This window comes from Rosa chinensis, chromosome 1 (assembly GCF_002994745.2).
Source record: "Rosa chinensis cultivar Old Blush chromosome 1, RchiOBHm-V2, whole genome shotgun sequence".
Lineage (NCBI taxonomy): Eukaryota > Viridiplantae > Streptophyta > Magnoliopsida > Rosales > Rosaceae > Rosa > Rosa chinensis.
Genome location: NC_037088.1, coordinates 44,919,416 through 44,929,726, shown reverse-complemented (window position 1 = coordinate 44,929,726; position 10,311 = coordinate 44,919,416).

Genomic DNA, 10,311 nt, shown 5'->3' with positions numbered 1-10,311 from the left:
ACTCGTTCTCAATCATAGCAATAGATTAAAAGAAAAATAGAAATGATTATCTCAATCATAGAACAAAACCCTTGACCTGGTTGATCTAGCACGATTATCTTCAAAATGGAAGCACACAACGAAACTAAAAGATTGAAACCCACATCAATCCAAACCCAACCGCAACAAAAACCCCAATAAATCAAAATGAAAAAACATAGAAATCTAGGAAACAAAAGCCTTCAAGATCGATCCAAACGAAACGCGGACTAACCTCTTCTCCCGCTCTCTCCATTCCAACAGTATAATATCTCTTTCCGCAGCGATGACGGATCAGATCGCAGTCTCAGTTTGACTCTCTCTCTCTCTCTCTCTCTCTCTCTCTCTCTCTCTCTCTCTCTCTCTCTCTCTCTCTCTCTCTCTCTCTCTCTCTCTCTCTCTATATATATATATATATATATATATATATATCTATCTCTAGATGCTTCTGAACTGTCGAAAAAAATAAAGAAAACATGAAATTTTGTTGTTGATATATCAAACAACAGGATCAATAGAGTAAATCATCTCAAAATCAAATGGCAAAAGCGTCACGTCACTATTGAATGAACAGTACAAAACCCATTCTACTTTAGGATAGTTATAATGTGGCTTGAGCTAGGGCTCTGTGTGACACGGTTCATAGAGTAGAGGGCAGTGCGTGAGATTGGTATCGCAGAGCAACGACCACTTCCCCTCCTTGCAGTCGAAGGTTGATGATTGCAAATTGAGATAATGTGACAGAGAAAATCATTTTCTTCTCAACTTAATAATCCAAAAACAATTAATATTTTTTTTAATCAAGAGGAACGATGATTTGAACTTGAGACCTCTACTAGCATTTTATTAGAAAGATTATCATATTCACTAAATTATACGTTAGTTCACCAGTTGACATCCACGAAACTTACTTTAAAGGGAGCTTATATTCATACCTTTAAATTTGTCATTTGGACCTCCCTAATTATTAGACCTCTAACTTACTTTTTCAATAAAGCAATATGATAACTACACCTCTGTTCAAGGAAAACCTAATTTGTATTTAGCCCAAACTCTAGGTTACTTGACCTAGTGGTAATAGTATTTAATTAGAATGATCTAGAATCCTAATCAATGTAGAATTACTTTCCTTGTATGATTGAGATTCTATGCATTGTAATCCTCTATATAAAGAGGCCCCTATTATCAATGAGAATACACAGCAAATTCAGTTTCTCTACAACACGTTATCAGCACGAGCCCTAACCCTGAAACCCTAAATTCGTAGCCTTCAAATCCCAGAAACCTCAGCCGCCCAACTAGAAGATCTCAACTCCAGGAGTCCGAAACCGGCGACCCCATCCCCAGAACCGGCCGGCCAACCACCGAACCGGCCACCGGAAGAAGCAAAAGTTCCCCTGCCCGGTTCAAAGCTTTCCTCACCACCTCCTGCAGCCATACTGGTCTCCCTGCAGCAGCTCCACCCCAGAAACCAGGAACCGGAAAATCCTCCACCGGAACCGGCCTATAATCATCCGAACTGGCCACCAGAAAGGTTGATACCGAACCGGCAGAAAGAAAGAAAAGAAAAAAAAAAAAAAAGGAGAAGCAGAGCCGCAGCCCAAGCCGAGCCCAAGCCGCTGCCTGAGGGCCAGCAGCCTGAAGCCCAATAACAAGACCCTGCTGACGTCATCCTTGTGTCATCCGAACCCACGTCAGCAAGCCACGTCAGCTCCAGTCAGCAAGCCACGTCAGCATTGGTGCCACGTCAACGCCGGTCAACTCTCCGGTCAACCACCGCCGGCAACTTTTCCGGCCGACTTCCGGCGACTTTTCCGGCCATTTTCCGGCCACTTCCGGTGACTTTTCCGGCAGCTACCGTAACTTTCCAGTGACGACTTTTCCGACCATCTTTTAAGGTAAACTTTTCTAAAAGTTCCCGTTTTTGAAGTTTTATTTCAATTTCTTCTTCTTTTCTCGGGGACTTCCAACATCCCTTCTTCTACCCCCCCTTTCTTCTTCATAGGGGAGACCAATAGCCGAACTGTGGGGTTCGTGCTCACTCCAAGCTTGGAGCTTGTAGAGTCCTCCAAACTTAGAGTTTGTTGAGAAGAAAACGATCGACCACATATATCGTTGTTTCGATCTAATTCAAAATCCCTCTTGGAATTGGATTTTCTTAGAAGCGACTACGCTCAGAAAATTCCTAATTTCTTGGAAGCGACTACGCTCAGAGATTTAATAGTTTTTCGTGGTAGCCTTTTCGCTCCGAAACTAACCCTAATCTTGTGTTGTTTTTCAGGATGAGTAACCTGAACAAGTTGAACTTTGTTCCACTAGAAACAACTGGCGCAGGATACCATAGGTGGGTCCGAGATGTGCGCCAACATCTTAAGGCTGATGGACTTCTGGGAGCCATCCAAGAGCCTGGTCAGAACGTGCTCTCCATTGAGCAAGCTACTGCTTTCGAAGCAAAACAAGCTAAAGCCATAATTCTCATGACAAGGCACATGAATGACGCGCTCCAAAATGAATACCTCAACGAGGAAGACCCAAGATAGCTATGGGTAGAACTTGAGCAGCGATTTGGCAACGTTCGTGACTCCCTGCTTCCTGATTTAGAAGTGCGATGGCATAGCCTCCGCTTTTGTGATTTCAAGTCTGTGCTTGATTATAACTCGGAAGCTCTTCGTATCAAGTCTCTAATGGAGTTTTGTGGCCAAGCCATAACTGATACGATGTTGATCGAGAAGACTCTCTCTACCTTCCCCGTCTCTGCACTGATGATTTCAAAGAATTATCGGATTGATGTAAATGCAGGACGTATCACAAGGTTTCATGAGCTCATTGGCGCCATGAACGTAGCTGAAAAGCAGGATAATATCCTTGTGAAGAACTATAATGCTAGACCCGTGGGAACTAAGCCTATTCCGGAGTCTAACTATAATCGCGCCCCTAATGGAGGACGTAAGGAGCGAAACCCTAAGGATAGGGACAATTTTGGACATTCTGGTCCATATGTTCGCCCTAAAGAGGAAGGAAATCGCCAAGAGAGGCGTGCACGGAACCGTGGAGGTCAACGTGTGAAGAGAGAGAGAGGCAGAGCCTCCGACCATGGTGGTAACGCCACCAAGAGGATAGGTCGTCCAAATCGCGCCCCAATGGCGCCTCGATCAAGGGAGCCTGACCATAATGATGTTTGTTTTCGATGTGGATCAACTGAACATTGGGCCAAATCATGTACCGCACCCCAGAATGTTGCAAACGCATACAAGACGTATCGTGAAGCAAGGGAAGCAAATTACATGGCACAAGAAGATTAAGATGGTGATCTAGATCTAAGGGTGGAAGACTACAAGGATCAAGACCCAGAAATTGGAGATTTTGATTAAGTCTTTTTATTTTCCAAGAGATGTAGGCGATTGCCATATTACTTTTATTGGATTAGATTTTCTTTGATCATAGAAACAATGATGTATTCCGTTGGCTTATGAATAAAATTTCGAGTTCTTTTCATTATGACTCAATTTTGATTCTGAGCATATGACTTTGTGACTACGATGGCTGGGCCATCAGTATTAATTCAAGGACATGGAATAGCCCAAGTTTCACTTGCCAAATGGCACCTTGATTACAGTTGTCGCAAAAGCTCTCTACGCTCATAGGGAAAATCACACCTATGAATAGCCAACGAATTCCATGCGAAAATGCATGTAGAGAACGGAAATGAGTTCCTTTGCATTACCTCTAATGATTGCGAACAAAGACGCATCTTAGAGAAGTTTATGTGTCTCTCTAGTGGATTTTATGTCACTATTCGAGCTATTAAATCCAATAAAGTTATGAGAGAAGATCTCTCGGATTTAGACACATATTGGCTTTGTCATGACAGGATCGATCATCCTAGTCAAGATATGACAAAGACTTCACACGGACATCTTTACAAAGCCCGTTCCTTAGGGAAATTAGGACTGAGACCGTCCTCTGCAAAGGATATGACAATACTCATTCTGTTCTTACAAAGAATCCGTAGGGATTGTGTGGATTGATTCAACCAACTGGCGGACGCTTACATATTTCATGATGTTGGTTGACACGCAAACACGCTGGTCACGTGTTGTGCCATTGTCCACCTATTGATACTGCTTATGCTACACTCCTAGCACATATCATATGACAATGGGCTCACTCCCCAAATCATCCTACTCAGTCAATTAGATTTGACTATGCTAGTGAGTTTACATCGAAGACTTTCGATGGTTATTGCATTTGGGACTGATGTTGGACATCATATTCCCATGAGCACACCCAAACGGTCTCGCGGAAACGACTACGATGGTAGTCCGAACATTGGTAATGCGCACCAATCTTCTCACATCCGCTTGGGGTGATGCAATATCCCATGCAGCTATGCTAATTCGTCTATGACCTACCGCCACTCAATGGTACCTCTGCGTTACAGCTAGTGACTGGGTACACGTATTTTGTACTTACGCACATTTGAGTGAGTCATTTATGTGCCAATTGCGCCGCCACAGCGCTCTATGATGGGTCCTTACAAGACGAATGGGCAACTACGTTGGATTTGAGCTTCCAACAATCGTCCGCCACTTAAATGCCCTTGCTAGGCGATCTCCTTACCGCTAGATTTGCTGATGTCACTTTGATGAGACAGTCTTCCCGTCGTTAGGGGGAGATAAGAACACGAATGTTCAACAGGAACGACAGGAATTGTCGTAGTCTGTCCCCACTATGTCTCATCTTGATCCCTATTAAAGTGACGAGATCACACAAATATGCTGCAAACATGCCTGCAAGGAAGGACGTCCCTACGAGAGGACGTAGCGCCACCCTACACGGAGGTAGGCATGGCGCCAACGCCAAAGAGAGTGGCACTCTGGCGTTACAGGCCATGGCCCCAGCTAGGATGCGTGGGAGGCCCGTGGGTTCGAAGGATACTTTGGCACATTCCAATCCTTTGATCATCAAGACTCAAAATCCGTCTCATGAGTATCTTCCGGGTTATGGTTATCGTTGGGGGACGCCTCAACGTTAGAACCTATTCCTGAGAATATAGAGCTCTATGAAACTTACACTAGTGTACATGAGACGTGGGATAGAAACTCCATCATAATGATGATGTAGTTGCGCATGCGCATGAGTTTGTTGAGTCCGATGATATCGAACCACGCTCCGTTGATGAATGAACGCCAACGTAGAGAAATTTGGCCTAAATGGAAAGATGCGATCCAGGTTAAGATGGATTCTCTAACGAAGAGGAAGGTTTTCGAGCTAGAGATGCCAACACCTCCTAATATAAAACATGTTAACTAATGGGTCTTCGTTAGAAAGCGTAGTGAGAAAAAGAGATGGTAATCTCGCCTTATAGCGCAAGGCTTCTCACAAAACGCCCTGGAATCAACTACGATGAGACATATTCTCTCGTAATGGATGTCATTGCACTCCACTACCCTGTCAGTTTGGTAGTTTCCGAATAACTGAACATGCAGCTTACAAATGTGGTCACTACGTATCTCTATAGGGATCTAGATATGGAATATACATGAAGGTTCATGGCGAACTTCATTTACCCAAGTCAAGTGGCTCTAGACCATGGAGCGCGTTTACAAAGAGGTTGAAACGCTCACTAAAGTGACTACTTGATTGGGAAGGGATATGCCCACGCGTTTCTATGACAAGTTTTGGATTCTATCTCGGTTCATGTTGGACATGATCTTCATTAGAAGCCCTTAAAGAGTTAAGGGAAACCGCTGAACACTTGAAATCCGTAGTTTGAGATGAAGGATTTTGGGAGAACACGATTATGTCTCTGTTTGGAACTTGAGCATCGTGTCGATAGATGCTTAGGAATTTTGACAAGGTCAAGCCTTCAAGCACCCCCATGATCGTCCGTAGTCTTGATCCTGAAAAGGATCCTCTTCGTCGAAAGGATGATGACGAAGATGTGCTAGAGGCAGAAGTGCCTTACTTAGTACAATAGGCGCATTATTGTACTTATCCCAATGCACAAGACTGGACATCTCATATGTTGTGAACTTGTTAGCTAGATATAGCTCTGCGCCAACGCGACGCCATTGGATTGGTGTAAAAGATATCTTTCGATATTTGAGATGTACGATTGATATGGGCTTGTTCTATCCCTACAAAGAGATGATGGATTCAGACCCATCACACACCAGGTACGCCGCCAACGCTGGCGTGCGTTCTCTATCCCCATCCCAAAACGACATGTGTTTTGGAAGGTTTTGCTGATGTTGGGTATCTCTCTGACCCACATAATGGTCGCTCCCAAACTGGTTAAGTGTTCACCATGGGAAAAGACCGTGACATCTTGGAGGTCTACATAATAGACCCTAGTCGCTATATCTTCGAACAATGCAGAGATCATTGCTCTTCACGAAGTGGTTTGTGAATGTATATGGATTGGATCCATAATTACGCATGTTCGAACAATTGTGGTTTGAAGTCTACCACAGATGAGCCTACGAGCATTTAGGGTAATGCTACTTGTTTTGAACAAATGAGGCAAGACTACATCAAAAGCGATAACACCAAGCATAATCAGCAACAACAGACACTCCTCAAGATCAAAGTGAACTAGGTTCGATCTGAGGACAGCGAGGCAGACTTGTTTACTAAGTCATTGCCCAAATCCACGTTCGAGAAACATGTGGCAAGAATTGGCTTGCGGAAATTATCTGAACTCCCATGATCGTAGTCATCAGGGGGAGGAACAGACATCAGGGGGAGATGTCTACATGTTCACCTCGAAACGTGAAGGGTGTGTTGTGCTCTTTTTCCCCTTCGACCGAGGTTATTTTTGTCCCACTGGGTTTTTGTTACTCGGCAAGGTTTTTAACGAGGCAACGAGAGAAGCACCGCGTTTGGGCAATACAAGGGGGAGTGTTCAAGGAAAACCTAATTTGTATTTAGCCCAAACTCTAGGTTACTTGACCTAGTGGTAATAGTATTTAATTAGAAGGATCTAGAATCCTAATCAATGTAGAATTACTTTCCTTGTATGATTGAGATTCTATGCATTGTAATCCTCTATATAAAGAGGCCCCTATTATCAATGAGAATACACAGCAAATTCAGTTTCTCTACAACAACCTCCATATTTTTCCCAAAATACCTATAGCAATAAAATCTAAATTCAACTTAGGGTTCTTGATAAAAACTCAAAACTAAACATAAACCTCATCAAACGGACAATATTCAAATAAAATTTTGCAATTTCTATCTTTTTTTTTCCAGCTGCATGTGGCCGGTGGATCACAATAGCAAGCATCAAAGCTATTGTTTCAATAAGTGGGTTTTGATTTGCCATACAACCATATCAAATTAAATTAAATGTGAACATCATATAGATTGGTGTGATAGTATTCGATCATATATGTATCTAATATTCTTCATTCATTGTTTGGAAACATGTTCTTCAGTTTCTATAATACAGTCGACTCATACAATATTATAGAGCTTTAATGTGCATCATTTTAAATTTTCTTAAAGATTAGTATTAAATAGAGAATTGAAGACGAGGAAATTATAATGGTCCTTCTTCAAACTTTTCATATAAAACAAACCAACATGCTTCAACATTGGTGTGCATTAAAATTGAATAAAAAATTTGTTTATCTATAACTAGAGATTTGCACTAAGTAGACTTGAACAAAGAGCAATACTAAGGAGAAACTAAATTGCACCGCTCCCAAATAAATAATGTCTTCTCTTTTTTTTGTCCTTATAAGTCATTTCATATGAGTTGATAAAGTCAATAATCACTTGAAAAAAAAAAAAGAGGTCCAAATGCTAATTTTAGAGGTATGAATAAAAGCACTCTACTTTAAAATGTCTGTAAAATACAGTCGGGCCAAATAGTGTTAAACATTAGAAATTTCATAAAACGTATATGTACTTGAGCACAACAGTGAATTAAATGAGCAACCAATTTGTACCTTCTACTCAATGAGGTGATCGATCAATCTTGATTGATTCTGCTCCATCAGTTATTCAGTAAAAGCTCAGCAAAAGGAACATAAAATCATAAATGGATTCATGATCAAGACCATGAGTAGTGAACTGTCACAACTGCTACATATTTAAGAATTTGAACTGAACAGTAAACCGCTTGCGTACTATAAACCTAGTACTAAAGTTTTTGTTCAACATTTTCCTATTTTCATCCATATTTTTAAATAGGTCGTTGAAAACATTGCACCATATCGATCCATCACTTCCCCAAAGCGATTGCATCTTCTCTTTAGTATTGAGAATATTTAAGGGAAAATAACTTTTTTTTTTTTTGAAGGGAAAATAACTTTAAGAACCGGAGAAGTTGAGACTTTTCAACAACAAACTGCCAAGTGAAAAACACTATATGCTATCGGAAGGTAAAAAGTATAGTAATTCATCTATTCAAAGACATCATTTGATTTGAACGTATTATATGATTTTAGGATTATTGATGGAAAAGTTCTATATTTGGAATACACACGCAAATCTACTCACTTGAACTCCTTTATTTCATCTACAAAATTTTATCGCAATTTTTTCCATTGTATTAAACTCAAAAGAAAAGTTTCCCAAGCTTTCGAACTAAAACGAAGCAACTTCAACCCCATCATCGATCCCAATCCCTCTCCCCCTCCTTTTATCACTTACGCCCTAACATTGCCAGGCGCCTGCAATGATGCATGTTGAAACTAGAACAGCCTGATCTACGAGGCCGGATTCAAGCTACTCACGGGGCCATGCCATGCATCAAATGACAAACTTAATTGGTTAACAACGTTAGAGGGAAATCGATAACACAAAGTGTGCGGATGGCAAATTTAAATGTAGCTAACATAGTTAGTTAATACGCGTATAAAACTTTAGTACGGCGTATTGAAATTGTAGACTCGGTTTTTTTCGCGTATTATTGAGCTCGACATTTTAAAACACGTATCTGCTTTATACGGAGTAAAAATACTTGGAAATTGAAAAAAAATTAAAGCGCTAGTTAATTAAAACGCGTATAAAACTTCAGTATGCGTATAATTGAAGAAAAATTCTGTATAGCGTATTGTAATTCAAGCGCCTGATTATAGTTTACTTGGGTGCCATATCCTTTTTTTCATGTTTTATCACATATCATAAATTATACTAGACTCCAAACACACCCTATAGGTGTGGATAATTATGTGGGAAGTTATTCTACATAATGTGGAGAAAATTGCTGCACATATTTTGTTTTTTATTTTTGATTTTTTTTTGTTAAATTTCTTTTATTTATTTTTATTTGTGAATTGACCATTTTGTCTTTCTCAAATATTTCAGTTCAATTGTTTTTTAATATTTGAGGGATATTTTGGTAAATTTTTTTGGTTTTGGCCGACAAACTCTCTTCTCTTAATAATAGTATATAGATAAAATAAAAGCAAGAGTTTAGAGTAGATTATTAGTTATTTTCTTACAAAAATAGTGTTTTATATATCCGTATTTTTTAACCCATTTTTTCTACTACTTGCCGAATTATACACGTATAATTCAAACTTATAAATTTGTCGTATCGTGTTTTTTTAACCGAATATTTGACCGTATCGTTAGATTAGGTAAACCGAATAATACACATATGTTTCTTTGCCGAATTATACGCGTCCCGTTTTTTACTAACTAGGGTAGCTAATAATATGAAATTGAAAATCATTCGTGAGTCACTTTGTAATTAATTTTCTCCATTTGGTGGAAAAGCAAAATGGTGATCCTTTGATTTTCCAAATTTTGTGGAATATATTGCCTTAAATTTGCAAATTTTAGGTTGTGTTCTCTCTTCTTTGTGTAAAAGCATCTTTAGAGCATTTTTAGCAGACTTTCTATTTTAGCTCCTTAGCTATTTTAGAGAGTATATTTAGCAATTTTTATCTATTTTAGCAGCCGCATCAGATTCCTAATAAGTGACTATCCATTATAACTTTTAGCTATTTCGCTCTCTATATTGACTATCCATTATAACTTTTAGCTATCTCGCTCCTAAATATAGAGAGCGAGATGAGGCTCTCTATAATTTAAAATATTCATTTTGAGTTATTTTATGTAATTTATAAATACATTTAAACTATTTAATCTTCATTTAAAAAATAATATAAATTTAAAATTTGCTAAAATAGAGAACACTGATACATAAGTATTTATAAGAGCATCTTTAGCAGACTCTCTATTGTGGCTCCTTAGCTATTTTGGGGAACATGTTTAGTTTTTTATCTATTGTAGCAGCTGCACCAGACTCCTAAGTGGCTCTCTATTATAACT